Raw genomic sequence first — 17,240 nt, forward strand, 5'->3', positions numbered from 1 at the left:
GCTCCGGAGCAGGTTATGTTGCAGGGTAAGTTCATTTTAGTTAATAAAACGAGGCTTCGGAGGAAGTCTGCGCATGCGTGCACTTATGACGAGCGTACAGCGGGCGTGGAAGCATATATTTTGCATAATATTACAATATTACAGCATTTATTTTATTTTATTATATTTACAGTCGCGAATATTTATTGCTGTCTTAAAAAATGTGTGATATGAATTTTTTTTAAAGAAACTATTTTTTTAATAACATGGATTGTTATTGGTGATTGGACTAATTACTATAAATTTTATTATTAATTAAATTTAATTAAAAATTTATTCATATTTGTGTTCGGACTAAATACTATACATTTAATTATGTTCATTATTAATATATCTCCAAATATCAGTGGATGTATGAAACATAATTCCATCAGTTAATTAATGTTAACAATAAAGTACATTTCCATATCAATTTTGTCAATTCATAAATAACCTCATCTTTCACTTACTAGATAATTTGAGATGAATCTAAAGTTATAATAAATGTGTGTGCAAATACATTGTCATTAATGAATCTTAACCTATGTTACTTAAGTGACAATGTGGCAATGTTACAGTAAATGGATATAACAAATAGAAACACATGATGCCTATCATAATAATAATTACTGAGGGATAGAAGTTACCCCTGCCTGCAGTCTCTGATAGGCATGTGCATCTGACCTGGCCCACAGAATGACACCCATGAAGCACAGGCATGATTTAACACTGACCCACATAGTGACACAGGTGAAGCACAGACTTCATTAGGTGAAACACCATTGAATCACAGACATGGCATAGTGGTCAGAGATTTTCTATTATATCAGTTAGAATCATGTACACAATGAAATGAAATTATAAATATATATTTCATAGTATAATATTTATTTCTTAAACATGCACTTCAGATCCTTAGCCCTCTCTCTACATTTGATCTATAGTTGGTGTTTTTCTAAATCACCTTTATTTCTTTAAAATTGACCTTTTGTAGCTGCTTTCCTGAGCTATCATTTTTGAGCAAAGGGAAATTGAGATATTTGCATATATTAGATGATACAGGACATATATTACAACATGTTACTATTGACACTAATGTAACATTTCTATTCTCCAATTCTGTCACAGCAGATCCTAATCGTCCAATGCAAATGAATGATCATTCTTAGTGTAGTGTAATGAAAAGCATTACACAACATTATTGAAAATCTGTAAGGACTGTAAGGAAGCTTTACAATTAACAGAGGGTGCATTAATCTATCAGCTATCAGTAAATGTTAAAAAAGATGGTGACACAGTGTCATACAAGGAAAGTCCTAAAACTAAACAGGGTCACCCAAAGGAGCAGAAGTAAAATAAGTACAATATAGTGAATATTATCATAGTGCATTTTATGCCTACACAATACAATCATATCTTAAAAAAAAAAAAAACTTTAAATAAGCCTTATGATGTATTTGCACTTTATGTGCCACAACTCTTATAAAATTAACCATGGTTTTATTGGTGTAAAGTTGTAGTACGGTAACCATGTTTTTTTTGTGCATTGATTACTATCAGCAGAACCATGGATTTACTACACTAACCATCGTTTAACTATGTTTTTTTGAAAACCATGGTTATTTTGTGGTTACCATGGTTTTACTGTAACCATGTTTTTTACTGTAGTAAAACCATTGTTACTTTTCACAGGGGAAAATATATTCATAATTCATATGTTTACAATCATATATAAAATCTATGATTATTTTGACTATATTAATTATTTTAGATTGTTTTAGATTATTTTAAATAAAATTGTGTGTATTTTCGTTGAGACACATATAATATTGGACTTAAATGGGGTAAAATGGGTTCGTATTAATTATTTAATTAATTAATTTGATCTGTTTTGTAATCACGCACTTCTAAGCCGATTATAAAACGTTGATTTTGCCAGAAAATATTAGTTTATAATGTTATTTCTCATTTAAAAACTTTTAAGTTCTCTGACGTTTCCATGGTGACTCGTGAAATCTGCGATCCATTGACAATGCCTTTATGTTGTTACCGTGAGCGCGCGTTAACTCTGGGTTACTTTCAGCGAGTTGATTGACCTAACTCTTAAACTGTGTTTTGGAACCGACATACCCCGAGTAAGCAAGTTTGGGGTTGATCAACCCAAAGTTCGGGGTTAATCTGATGGTAAGTTAACCCTGCTTTCTGGAATACACCCCTGGCGTCATTCATTACACACAACAACTCAAAATTGAAGACACTTGTTGCTAATGCTGTGACCACATGTATAAAAGCAAGTTCAGAGTGTACAGTTTGCTGAAGATTCCAAACAAACACAATGGATGAAGGCAGAGTCAGAGGAATTCAAGTCAGAGGAGGGAGAAGAGCTGGCCATGGAAGAAGAGGATCAGGCCAACGAGGAAGAGTAGTTCACATCAGAGGAGGAAGAGGAGGAGGCCAACAAGGGAAAGGAGGAGTCCAACAAGGGAGAGGAGAAGGTCCAGGAGGGAGAGCAAGACAACCTTGCACCATCATTACGGATGAGATGTGAGCAACAGTCATTGACCATGTTATGGTCCATGGCATGACAATGGCTGAAGCAGGACTAAGAGTCCGTCCAAACCTGAGTAGGTTCACCATGGCCACCATTATCAGGGCATTTTTAAAGTTGAAAGAATGCCACATAGAGGTGGGAGGGTTGACATATTTACAGCGGCACAAGATACCCTTATTGTGGATATGGTTCGTGAGAACAACCTCATCAGACTACGGGAGATCAGAGACAAAGTCATTGTCGATAATGTCAACTTTGAGAGCATTGATGATGTCAGCTTGGCCACAATAGACCGAATTCTCCTGTGCCAAAAGATGTGGATGAAACAGGTCTATAAGGTTCCCTTTGAGTGCAACTCTGCGCGACACAAAGACCTACGTTACAAGTATGGGCAAGTAAGTATACATGCATGTTCACAGTACAGTTAGTGGACATACTGTGTTGCTCAGTGGCCTACATTACTTCTGGACAATACTGTGCTACCTGATTGTCTGTTGTTCTGAACACCTGTGCACTTTCACATTTTCACAGAGGATATTACAGTTGGACGCGATGGCCAGACCTCATGAGTAACTCTTCCTGGATGAGGCTGGCTTCAACCTGCAGAAACGAAGGCAAAAAGGCCGTTACATCATTGGCCAAAGAGCCATCACTATGATTCCTTGCCAACGGAGGGGGGGGGGGGGGGGGTGGAGGGTTATATTACTCTTTGTGCAGCAATAGGTTTGGAGGGGCCAACACCCAACGTCTCCTCACTTTCCTAGAGCAGCTAAAAGACATCCTCCTGGACTGCCAACAACAACACCCTGATCATGTTTTCAAGAGTACTGTTGTGTGCAATAGATTCTGTTTTTGCATTGAGTTGTGTTACAGTAGTATACATGCAGAATTTATTATAGATGTATACTCTTCATATGAAACTCACAAATCTAAATGCCTAATCCTCTGCAGAGATCTAAGAACATCCATTACTGTAAAGTTTCTAAAAATATGCATTGGCTCTTATGAAACAAAAACCTTCTCACAAATTGAGCATTGTGTTTTCAATTGTTTTGCTGTAGTGTGTAATGACGTGTATAGTGTTTACATGTTTGAAAGCTTCGAGCCCCTCTTTTGGTGTGAAAGTTTGAGTTTTGAAGTGAGAAGGTGTGGTTGTGTTTATTTAGCTTTAGAAAAGGGTGTTGTGTTTAGACATTGGGGAACATGGAGGAAACGTTTGTGAAATGTCTTTAAGCATTTGAGAAAAACTGTAATGCTCAGTAAGAGATCCTTTAATCTGCATATTTACAACATTATATTAACCACCGACACAAAATAATAATGTTAAGACTTACTGAATATTTACATTGGACAAACAGATTTAAGGATTAAGAAGCCCAAAACATCAATCCAATACTAAAGTTACTAACATTACTTTCACTTTACTGCAATTTCAATGTTCCGTGCCAACATCTCCCTCTAGTGGGTGGAAGATCAAATCACATTTTCATGTGGTGCCAACCAAAAAGCTATTTAATGTGAACAGGATGACAAATATAGAGCTCTGCTTTTTGTAGTTATGCTAATACTTGCAATGCTTTTTACGGTTATTACGTGATTGCTAATGCAATTTCTATTGTGTTGTTATCTCTTGTTTAGCAGTATTTATAAAAACAGATCAGGTGAAGATCTTGTAAAAGAAATAATAAATGCTCTCGTCTCCTGGAACAACAAATTACGATGTGAAAAAGTAAGTTTCTTCATAGACATCAAGTCAAAAGAAGGACAGTTTCTTGATTAACCTGACTGAACATACAAGAACTTTCCTAAATGCACCAACTGGAGCATATCATGTTTCATAACAGCCTGGTCAAACCAGAAATTTGCTTGTCCACTATTGTGTCATCTTACATATTTCTATTATATCTAGAATCTGAATAAATAGTGTACTTATAATACATGGTTCATTATAATCATTATTAGATTTATGAATTATGTTATTATAATTTTGCAGTAATAATTATAAGAATGTAATAATGTATTTAGAAAAAGTAAATTATTCCTTCAGTATTTCAAGAATGGATATAATACTTGTAGATGAAACACATCATAAATTTGGTGCACATCATGATTAATGTGCTATGTAACATTATGTTGTTTGTGCGAAGCTTATATCTATATTTAGTATTTCTCTATTGCTGTCAGTATCATTTTAACACACAAAGTTATAGCAGCCATGGAAAAACTAGTAAGCTCTTAACTTACAGAGCTTTCCTCAGATCAAGCTTTTCAAAGTTTATTTTTAAATACTTGCTGGAAAATTTATTTTTTGCCTCACGTGCAGATATCATGAATCACCCCATTAATCGCAACAATGGTGACATAATTTATGTTGCAATGCATGATGGGAGTCATGAGTTTTATACTATGGTAGATCCCAGTATGCTTTGCAACATGATGTTTGTCACCATGATTCCGATTAGTGGGGTGATTCATGATATCTGCACGTGAGGCAAAGAAGTATTTCCAGCAAGTATTTAACAATAAAATTGAAAAAGCTTGATCTGAGGAAAGCTATCTCACTGATATCCAATGCAGAATAATATGTGTCTGTCAACATCTACTTTTCTATGAACACTGAATTTTTTGACTGTGTAAACAACTTACTTAAATCTATAAACTCTGTTATAAATCTATATAAACTTTGCTTTAACAACATTTGAAACATATAACATGTTTAATAAACACTGTTGCAAAGACCTCAAAGGCAAAAACAAGAGTCAACCCACCCAACTAAAGGAACCACTGATCACCATAATGGTGACCAAACAATTTCAAAGTAGACAAAAGTCAGTCTGGTTTGTAATAAGAGAGATGTCTTTTCAGTTGATTTTATCTAAGGCAGTGACTGGAAGTTGTAGTTGTAGTTCGGCTCATTATCACCAGGTGTCTTCAATAATCAAATAATCACTCAAATGATTGCTAAAGTATCTAATTAACTCTAACACTGCTTCGGTGTTACTTTTAACACCCTGCTGGTGGTACCCATATAAACACCGAGCCGGTGTTAATTTAACACCGGGGATTTTGCTGTGTATAAACCCTTATAAGTGAATTGTGTTTTCTACAGCAATATTTTTTTAACCAAATATTCAGAAATAATGTTTTAACAGTTTTAAAAGAATAAAACGCAAGGTTTCTCAATCATTTACATAACAAGCAAAAAAGTTAATAAAGAAAACCATTGTTTTATACATTGTGTGAACATTAAAACATGAAATTGTCATAAGGTTTGAAAATGGTAGAATGTAACATTTTTAACATTCAGACCAAAAAGAAACATTTTAAAACATACAAAATTGGCATAACGTTTTTGGGAACGTTGGGAACTTTCGAGGAACGGTCTTAAAACTTTTCTCTTTTAGCTAGGTCAAGTGACATCCCAGCTAGCAGAAAAAAGTTCTAAGAACGTTCCCTGTCCAGTTTTCTTTAAGTTCTAGGAACGTTTCTGTGTTGTCTGAACGTTAGAGGAATTTTACATTTTACCATTTTTAAACGTTATGACAATGTCATGTTTTAATGTTCACACAATGTTTAAAACAACAGCTGTTTATTATATTGACTTGTTTGATTGTTATGTAAATGATAGAGAAACATTGCATTTTATTATTTAATAAAACATTATTTCTGAATGTTCAGTAAATATATTGCTGTAGAAAACACAATTCACTTAATTCAATTAAGTTTAGATGTTGATGTTTTGTTTCATTTATAGTTGTTTTAGTTGGACTCTTGACACTTGACTTTTTGCTTGCTAGTTTTTTCCTGGTTGTGTTAACTTTTTGTTAATACACCACATTTGTTATGAACAGTTAATAGTGTAATTCTGTGGTTGTTGGTACATAATGGTAAAGATCATCACCTGATTAATTTACTAATCAAAAGTTTATTTTCTGTCAAAAATGTAAATAAGATCCAGCACTTTCACAGCAGTTTGTCATTAAGGAGTTTAAGAAACTTTGGACAAAAAATATCTGCTGTATAATTGGGTCACACAAACATCAAGAATCAGAGTATGAATCTCAACCATGGTGGCAATTAAATGAAAAACTAAATGCTGCAATGCATGCTGGGTATTAACAAATTACAAATCTCATTCAGGATTCCCAACATGCACTGCAGCATGGATAAATAAGGATTTCTTTTACAATTTTCTTTGTCAGCATGGTTGAGATTCATACTCTGATTCTTGATGTTTGTGCGTCCCAATTATACAGCGGAAATTTTTTCTAAAAGTCCCTAATGACAAACTGCTGTGAAAGAGCTGGATCTCATTTACATTATTGACAGAAAATAAACTTTTGATTAGTAAATGAATTAGGCGATGATCTTTACCATTATGTACCAACAACCACAGAATTACACTTTTGACTTTACATGTTCATAACAAATGTGGTGCATTAACACACAGTTAACAAAACCAGGAAGAAAACTAGCAAGCAAAAAGTCAAGTGTCAAGAGTCCAACTAAAACAAACACTAATCACAACAATGGTGATTTACAATGAAACAAAACATCAACATCTAAACCTAATAAGTGAATTGTGTTTTCTAAAGCAATATATTTACTGAACATTCAGAAATAATGGTTTATTAAATAATGAAATGCAATGTTTCTCTATCATTTACATAACAATTAAACAAGTCAATATAATAAACAGTTGTTGTTTTAAACATTGTGTGAACATTAAAACATGACATTGTCATAACGTTTAAAAATGGTAAAATGTAACATTCCTCTAACGTTCAGACAACACAGAAATGTTCCTAGAACTTAAAGGAAACTGAACACTTTTAACGTTGGCAGAATGTTTTTGGGAACCTTGGGAACTTTCAGGGAACGTTCATAGAACTTTTTTCTGCTAGCTGGGATATGCTAAATACTTTGGCAGCATTGCTTTGTTTTGTGGCAAACAATAAATCCTGTAAAACCGGTTTAAAACAGCTTTAGCATGAACCTTGATCATTGTCAGCCCTCACAAATATGTCAATCACAGTAAAAGAAACAGAATAAAGATACCTAGTCTGTATCATGTGTTTTCTTTCATTCAGAGTTTCTCCTGCAGTGTGTTCTGTCTAGATTAGTTTGTTTTGATTTTGTTTCCGTTTGTTTAAATAGATTATAACCTTAACATAGAGGGCAGGGTTTTTAAAAAGGCCATCAAATGTTCTTTTTTATCACAGTTAAGCATAAGACACTTTCGATTACTTTTGATAAGACACCGGTAGCTTTAGTCTTTGTCTTAAATTTGTGGAAAAACTTCCAAACCTCATTTTTCAGAATTTTTGAAGAGCATTAAATTGTTGATGTCTGATGCAGGGCACATATCTTTAATTTTTTTTTCAAGAACATGGAAAATGTGATGAACGAGGCGCCTGCCTCGTCCTCTGATCACCACCAGAGGGAGCCATCCCCTGAGTTTTAATGCTCATTTCGGACTCCATTTCCCATGATTCCACATACCAGGACGGATTACGTTTCCACCTGCATCAGATTATGAACTGCTTAAATACCTCACTTTAACTTGAACTCACTGCAAAGTTTTGATTGGCCATGAGTGTCATTTCTGAGTGTTATCCTGTCTGTTTAGCGCCCGGTTTGTTACTTTGATCTGTTTATTGCTAGTGGTGGGCAGAGCGAGGCTTCGTGAAACACTGAAACAGTTGAATCAATAGACCAATTTCGTGTTTGCAAACAGAGGTGACGTTTTTTTGTGGGCGGAGCCAAGCTGGTTGCAGAAAGTGACTGCTCCGCAGTAGGGTTGTGAAGTGTTTTAGCATTAAACCGTGTTTTTTATGGATCCGGTGTTCTGTCGAAGTCTGATTCCCCTATGTTTCCCTTTAGTGCAATGTTTCTTATAGCGTTTTAATCACGTTACGTTTATTTTTTAGATAGATAAAAAGTTTAAATGGCTTGGCTAATGATATGCATGTATGTAATGTATATGTATTGTTCTTTTTTGCTAAAGCAATTATTTTTACAGTCTGAATCGCTAAAGTACATATAAAAGCAATACTATCATGTATTATATATAATAGCGTTTATTAAATATTTCATAATTTTCCTGTTTTCTATTATTTCTTCCTTATATTTATCTTACGTGTTTGTTCTAAAACTATTATAAAAGTATTATGTTTAAACATACATTAAAAAGGCCTGTTTATATATTAATAACACTTTACATCATGTGTGTGTGTGTGTGTGTGTGTGTGCTATATTTATATATTTATTAAGTATGTAAACATAATCATTTAAGAACAAACAGGAAGAAGACATACGCTAAGATATAAGGAAATAAAAAGAAATAATAGAAAACTATAAAATTATGAAATATAAAAAAATTATTGTGATATTATTGCTTTTTCAGTATTAAAAAAACATTTATTCTGAATAAATTGTAATTGTAACGTGATAAAAACGCTATAAGAAACACATGGAGGGAACAGACTTCGACAGAACACCGGACATCTTCTCTACTTATTTTCTATTCTAATTATTAAAAGATTTCCAGATGATTTCCTCGCTCCATTCTGTCCGTTTAAGGGCTTATTGTAATCATAAACACCTACGTTTATCTTCAAATTGTGTCTTCGACGATGGTATTCTATAAAAATGAAAGCCATCTTTTTTGGCATTTTTATTCTGACACTTAACAGCACAACAAGGCATTTTCTAGTGAGTTATCTTGCTCTTTTCACTCGTGTCTAATTCATTTCCACTGTTTTTCTGCAACCGCACTGCGCGCGCAGCTTGAGGTGACGTAACTGTGACGTCTACTCTAAATTGGTCTATTGTGCTGTATCACTTCATCACGTGACATGGGTGTTTCGAATCACATTTCGGAGCAGTGTTTCGAAACATCTACGCTTCGGGATCTCGACACAGTGTCGAAACCTCAGTTTCGTGGGAGCCATCCCTATTTATTGATTACTACAATTGTTTGCTGTCTACCCTGACTTATCTGCCTGCACTCTAAAAAAACAAACGGTGCTATATAGCACCAAAACAATTGCTTTGGATCGTAACGATAGAAGAACCATTTTAGTGCCATATAGCACCGGTGAAGAACCAGTGAAGCACCAGTGAAGCACCAGTGAAGCACCAGTGTAGAACCATATAGGGGCCATATAGCACCACATATGGTTCTACATAGCACTATATGGTTCTACACAGGTGCTTCACTGGTGCTTCACTGGTGCTTCACTGGTTCTTCACCGGTGCTATATGGCACTAAAAATGGTTCTTCTATCGTTACGATCCAAAGCAACTGTTTTGGTGCTATATAGCACCGTTTGTTTTTTAGAGTGTGTTCTTTGACTGCGAGTTTGTCTGTCCCTTTACACTGTGTTTGTTGGTGTTTAACCTGTTCTGCTTATATTGAGAGATAATAAAGACTGCAAATGGATCCTCAGCCTCATGGTACATCATTACAGAAAACTCTCAAAAAATCATTGCAATAAAAATCACAGAATTTTTCTTAGTTACCGATGTGCAGCCAGCATGCCGACATGTTGAGTGTGTATAAAAGTGTAAGCATATAGATGTGTTTACTTTCATATGTGATGTATAACATTTAATGAATAAAATGGAAATAAATAATTCATGAATATGAGATTATTAGGTTTAAGTAGTATTTTTACACAGAGACAATGAGGAGTTAATATTAACTCCAATTCCAGCATATAGAGGTTGTGTTGAATGTGTGTTAGTGTGAGTGTTTGTGTATCAAAGATGCTGTAGGACAAAGTGCCCGCTGACCAGTCCAGTCCAAATATTTAAGAGAACTTATTTTAACAAAATACATGGAAAATATGAATGAAATAAAATGTATATTTGTGTTTAGCGCTAAGATAGCTTTTTATTTCTAACTTGGAACAAAAAGTCTAAAAACGCTAATCACTATAATAGTGACCAAACATTTTCAATAAAAAAATCAACATCTTAAACTCTGTTTTAAAAAAAAATCAGACAAATGTAGACAGAAGACAGAAATAAGTCTGTTTGGTAATAAGAGAGATTGAATGTCTTTTGGGTTGATTTTATCTAGGGCAGTGGTTGGAAGTTAGTTGTAGTTCTTGTGTTTCTCTTTCCTTCAGTGATTCTGCTCATTATCAGGTGTCTTCAATAATCAAAAAATCATCACTGAAATGTTCACTTAACCCTCGTGTGGTGTTCATATTTCTGTTACTTAGACAATGTTTGTGGGTCTAGTGGACCCGCTGTATTATTCGTATCTTTAAACCAATGCAGTCATACAAATTTATGTAATATTGTTTACAGATGATTACTTTAGCCTTATTGCAAGTAATATAGACAGAATTTTTGGTTAATGTTTGTCATTTACCACTGGTAGAGGACTATTTATAGATTAAAGTGCTATTCGTTTTTGGGATAATATGAAATAAGAGAAGAAAATTCTATTCTCCTCCAGATGTTTTTCTAAAATAAGTATTTTCAGCACTTTTTCATCTCAAATAAGTTTTTCATCACTTTTATGTTTAATTCTTTGAACTTAGTTTGAAATTGTACACATTTGTGTCCGTCTACACAGCACAGGCCCCATCTGAAAAGATGCGGTATCATAACACATCATCCACAGTGAACACATAATCTGTTCATGACAGCCTGCACAACACATAAGAAGCAGATTTTTACTGTGTAGCTGTGTTGCATGTGCATTTCTTGCATTTTATAGACGTATACTGTGTCTTCCTGTCCATGTTATGTCCACACACACACTGCAGTACAATGTGTTGCTATTGGCTACAACCTAAAATTATGAAAATGCTTGGATATGAAATTTAACTTTCTCTATTTCTCACTCTCTCTCACACACTCATACACACACACACACACACACACACACACACACACACACACACACACACACACACACACACACACACACACACACACACACACACACACCATAGGTTTTGTGGTAAACTCATGGTTTTACAAATGGTAATCAATACACCAATTTACCATGATTACTACACTTTTACTATAATACAACCATGGTTATTTTTTGTAAGGGAGATAATGGTAAAATGTAGAATGGTTCCTGTTAGACAAAAGGTAAAGTTTTTGGGACAGTGGGGGCAGACAAGTGTTCATGCTTGATATATAACATGTTGTATCCTTGCGCTGTTACAGCAAGTGCAGAAGGACAAAACTCTGACATGCATCCATCACATATGTACAGACATGTATACAAACACACTCATGCACTCACAGGAGTCCCAGATAAGAGAAAAACAGAGTAAAGTTACATAGCACATTCAATTTTTACACTCTTATTACCCCCGGGTCCAGTGGACCCGAACACCACATATGTAATATAAATGTGTAGGGGGGGTGTACAGTGTTCAGTAATTATAAAGTTGATTATTTCTATGTTCTTTATAGAAAATGAGCCAAGGCCAATGAATCTGAGGTTGAAACAACAATTAATTGCATAATTTTTCTTTTGGTAAACATTAAAAACGGGTCCCACAGACCCGAACACCACACAAGGGTTAACTATCCAATTGACTCTAACACTGCTTTAATGTTATTTTAACACACTGCAGGTGAAATCAATTAATTCAATTAACACAGCATGATTGATGTAGACTCGATTTTGAAACACTGTACAATTAAAAATTAACAGTTGTCTAATTTAAACACACAAACATCCAGAGTATGAATCTTAATAATGGTGACAAAAAATAGCCAAAATATTCATGATTTTTCATGCCGCAGCGTATTCTGGGAGTTTTGGGTGAGATCTGTAATTTGGTGATACCCAGCATGCATTGCAGCATTAAGCTTTTCATTCTATTTTCACCATTGTTGTGATCCATACTCTGATTCTTGATGTTTGTGTTTCTAAATTACACAGCAGTTAATTTTTTTATTGTAAAGTGTTTTAAAATTGTTCAAAATGACAAACTGATATGAGAGTGCTGGATCTCATACTTTGGTGAGTAATCAAACATTAAAATAATAAATCAGGGGCCCGTTCTTCGTACGTCGCTAACTCAGTTAGCTGGATTTGATTGTTGATGATTTGGCATGATCTTGGATTATTTGGTTCTTCGAAGCTCATTCTAAACTTGCTGTCATAGCAACAGGTCCGTAAGCTCAAACCTGCTCGGGAGCAGGCTTATTTCATGTAAACAAGATTAGTTTGTACCTTTTTAAGCGGATGTGATACGGAAACTCTGACGCAGTCGCGTATTCTCCATTATACGAGCGCAATCTGCGTAAGATGCATGATTAATATAAAGAGCTTTTCAAATTCAACACATAATAAAAAAGAATATATTAATTAAATCTTTTAGCGATGTTATTTAAAAAATATATAATATAACAAATATATTTTTTCTGTACTTGTCCGACTTGTTTTTGTGTAACAGGTGTTTGATGATTATTCTTAAACGAATGACAAGACAAACATGCTGATCACATTCATTTTAAATTTGTTTGAATCAATCATACCCAGCACTAATAGATGTTATGTACAATAAAGACTTTTACTCAGTGTGAAATAATTTTCATTTGAATAAACTAATCTCCTATTTTAGTTTTTTGTTTAGATTGTCAAGTAGCTTACAAAGTCATGCATGAAAGGGTTTTCGTTTAGTAATTTCTATCTGTTCTATCTTTAAAACGTTGTCTACAAATATGTTACCCTGTCCCTGTTCTGTGACAAAAATGACCAAAATAACAAAATGAGTTTTCTGCACATATTTTCACATATCTTTATCTTCTTTACTAGACTTTTCTGTGCAGACTCAGCAGATGCAGGACTTTCAGTTAACGTGGAATACTGCTAATATAGTCAGAAATCAGTTAAGAATAATGCAATTGAAGTAAACTTATTTAACCACTTGCATATAGTTTCTCTAAAGGACTACCATCTGAGAGGATTTCTTTGTCATGTGCATTGCTATCAGAAACGATTGCATTTTATAATCTTTTGATGTAGAATAACATTACCATTCCCTTATACTGCACATCATACTTTATTTACCACATTCTTGGAAACTGCTAAAAGTGTTGGTGTATTATCTACAACTGCACAAAAGAGAGGAAAACACTATCTTATAATAAACTACAATTCAAATTTTATTTATCAGGAATTAAATTGTTGCATTGGCTGTGGGTTTAAGAAAGAGCAACTGTGCTCCAGAGATGATCTGCACAATCAGCCAGTTTAGAGACATCCTGTTTTTATTCTGCTTTTTATGTTGCTGTTTCAAACAGATAAAACAGCATTTAACTGTTTTAAAAGAGGTTTAAAGTACTTTAGGAACATCAAATTTTAATTACAATCATTAATTTCAATCTTTGACAAGCATAGTAAAGATATCAAGATTATCTTTTTACAGAAAATTCTACATTATTTATGGTGATTTATGTACAAAAGTAGCTTTAACTGGGTTTTTAATTTCAGTGTCATAAAAAGTTCACAACCTTTCATCAGTAGCTCTCAGCCTGCAGGGGTTAAAAAATGGGCGTGTTCTTGGCCATTGTAACAACTGGCCAATCACAGCGTGGCTGATCAGTGTTTCTACTATCGATATGTTTTGCCTTTTCTTGCAGTGCATGAACACGCAGTGATCTCAGATAATTCAATCCTGCCATACTAATCATCAACAGCAGTGGTGTTCAAAGAACCAAATAAGCGAGATCATAATTAGTGAGATCTAAATATCTCAGATGTCTCATTTGATCTCGGATGTATTAAGCGACGTACGAAGAACGGGCCCCAGTTTTCTTAGAGAATGTTATTTGACATTATATTTTAACTACCACCATATAATTGCACTAGTGTCTCTTCTTTGACCACAACAAACATGTTTTACACACACAAAGTTATAGCAACCAGAAAAAAGGAGTGAAGAGTCCAACTAAATCAAACACGGATCGCCACAATGGTGACTTTGAAGAAATCAAAGCCAATATCTAAACCTAAGTTAATAAATAACTACAAGTAAGATGTAAAATACAATTTTAGGTTTCAATCTGAAATGATGATAGAGAGGATAAAGTCACAGATTGTAGCTTTTAACACTCTTTGGTGTTACTTTATTAACACTCTGAAGAGTAGACCTATAAACACTGAGCAGTGTTAATTTAACTCCCAGGATTTCACTGTTTATTTTTGTATTTGTATTTATTTATTTATAGAGCACTTTACAGGCTACTCTGTAGCTCCAAAGTGCTGTACAACAAATCAACGATTCAAATACAATGAAACAACACCATATATCCATCGTCCATTGAATACCATTAATCAACAACACTACAAACATATTAGCAAACATCAATTATAAATATGCATGTTAAAAGTTAAAAAGCCAGGGAAAGCAGATGTAGTTTTAAACAAATCTTAAAAATGCCTAGGATAGAGGATGACCTAGCCTCAAAAGGAAGCTTGTTCCATAGCCTTGGGCCGGTAACAGCCAATGCCCGCTGTCCTTTAGATTTGAGACGTACTTTTGGGATTACCAATAAAAGTTTGTTTGTGGATCTCAAATGTAGATTTGGTTTATATGGCTTAATGAGCTCCAACAAATATACACATATACACTGAATTATAAGTTTAAAAATACTGAAAGAATTCATGCAGATATAATCTGTTTATGTCTTAAGTGAATGTTTGATTAACTGTTGGGAAAAATGTCTCGTGTGTAACATTATATTAGATCCTTTCATTAGAGTAGATCTTAAAGCTGTCTGTCTCAATGTCAATCAAACAATAAAAGAAAGAAAAAAGTGTAACATATATTTTTCCTGTAGTATTATTTTTGACTTTGTGTTTAGTAAATCTATCCCAGATAGCCACTGGATGCTGTAACGGAACAGGACCGCAACTGCAAAACGATAGAGCCGGACTCGTTCCTGAGTCCAAACGCACATTGGCCCCAAGCTGTTTCTGGTCTGTTTTTCGGGTTGCGGACAGAGGTGTAAAATGAGCCATGAGTAAAAGTCCTCTCCAGTATTTTGTTCCAATCACCTGGATTTGCTAATTAGCACAGGTTTTCAGCAGGAGGTGACCTCCTGGCTCGTTGGTGTTTTAAGCCCTCAACGAAGCCTTCAAGGCAGCGCTGCCTGGAAGGCACTCCACGTGCCCCGATCATTTCAGCCAATCACAGCACTGGTGCTAGATATTGAGCCTTCCGCCAGCTTCTGGCAGTTTGAGCTCACCGTTGGTCAGGTGAGTAGCGCAGATATGGTAAGATAGGAATGTGACTGAATTTGAATTCAGCTTGAAATGTTTTGAGCGTTTAAGTGACGTGTTTCTGCGTTTTCACGTGTGTGGCATGACTTGCCAGTTTTACGTATTGATTACTCAATTTTTTTTCTTATTATCTTACAATTGTCGCTTGGGATTAGAACAACTTTCTGTTACATAAACTTACATCCTCACCCTAACCCAACTCTAACCCCAAGCGAAAACAGTTTAAAATTCTGACAAATAAACATGAAACCAATGCTTAAAAGGACATCCGCATTATGCCAAACCCAATTTTATCCTCATGCAAAAACAGTTTAAAAATCAGACAAAAACCACAAATCTAACCCCAATCCCATGCAACAATGGCTTGAAATAAAGAAAAAAATTGAGTAACCAATACTGAAACTGGCGGCACGGCCATGTGAAAATGCAGAAACACATCACTTAAATGCTCAAAACATTTCGAGCTAAATTCACATACAGTCACATTCCTATCTTACCATATCTGCGCTACTCACCTGACCAACGGTGAGCTCAAACTGCCAGAAGCTGGTGGAAGGCTCAATATCTAGCACCAGTGCTGTGATTGGCTGAAATACTCGGGCCACGAGGAGTGCCTTCCAGGCAGCGCTGTCTTACGGCGCATTCACACGGGGCGTCAGCGTTAACGCTTCCCATTCACTTTAAATGGGTGACGTCACGTGTTGCCGAACTCAATTGTGGATCCGTCGGCGCCGCGTCAGTGCCGTTGCTTGCGGCAGAAGTTGAACATTTCTCAACTTTTCAAGCGGCAACGCGTGCGTCAGCCAATCAGATCGCCTGATGCAAATTACCTAGACAGAGCCAGCCAATTACGTTTATGGAAGAACGGAGCATGTGTAGCGGCCACTGTGATTTGCTGTTGGCCACGCTTCAGACAAGCCTTCCGTTAAGTGTTAATGCTTACGCCCCGTGTGATTGCACCGTTAAAGGCTTCGTTGAGGGCTTAAAACACCAACGAGCAAAGAGGTCACCTCCTGCTGAAAAACTGTGCTAATTAGCAAATCCAGGTGATTGAAACCAAATACTGAAAAGGACTTTTACTCCTGGCACATGGATTTTACACCTCTGGTTGCGGGTATGTGCCAGCGCCAATCCAGCACCGCCTGATCGTCAGTATCGGCTCAGATTCGTATTGCAGATCTGGACCAAATCAGTGTCAGACACAGTCTTTCGGTTACCTATGAGAAAAGTGATCTGGGCCAGATCTGTAAAATGATATAAATACTGAACTGATGGCAGTTAGATGTTTAAGCTGAAACCTCTATCTGGCATGGATCTGGTTCACAATCAGAAAACGTCTCTAAGATAGAAACAGAGGCAAGGGGCCTAAAACAGATCCGGGCCAAATGTAATTGCTATCTG

Source organism: Paramisgurnus dabryanus, chromosome 4, assembly GCF_030506205.2.
Source record: "Paramisgurnus dabryanus chromosome 4, PD_genome_1.1, whole genome shotgun sequence".
Taxonomy (NCBI): Eukaryota; Metazoa; Chordata; class Actinopteri; order Cypriniformes; family Cobitidae; genus Paramisgurnus; species Paramisgurnus dabryanus.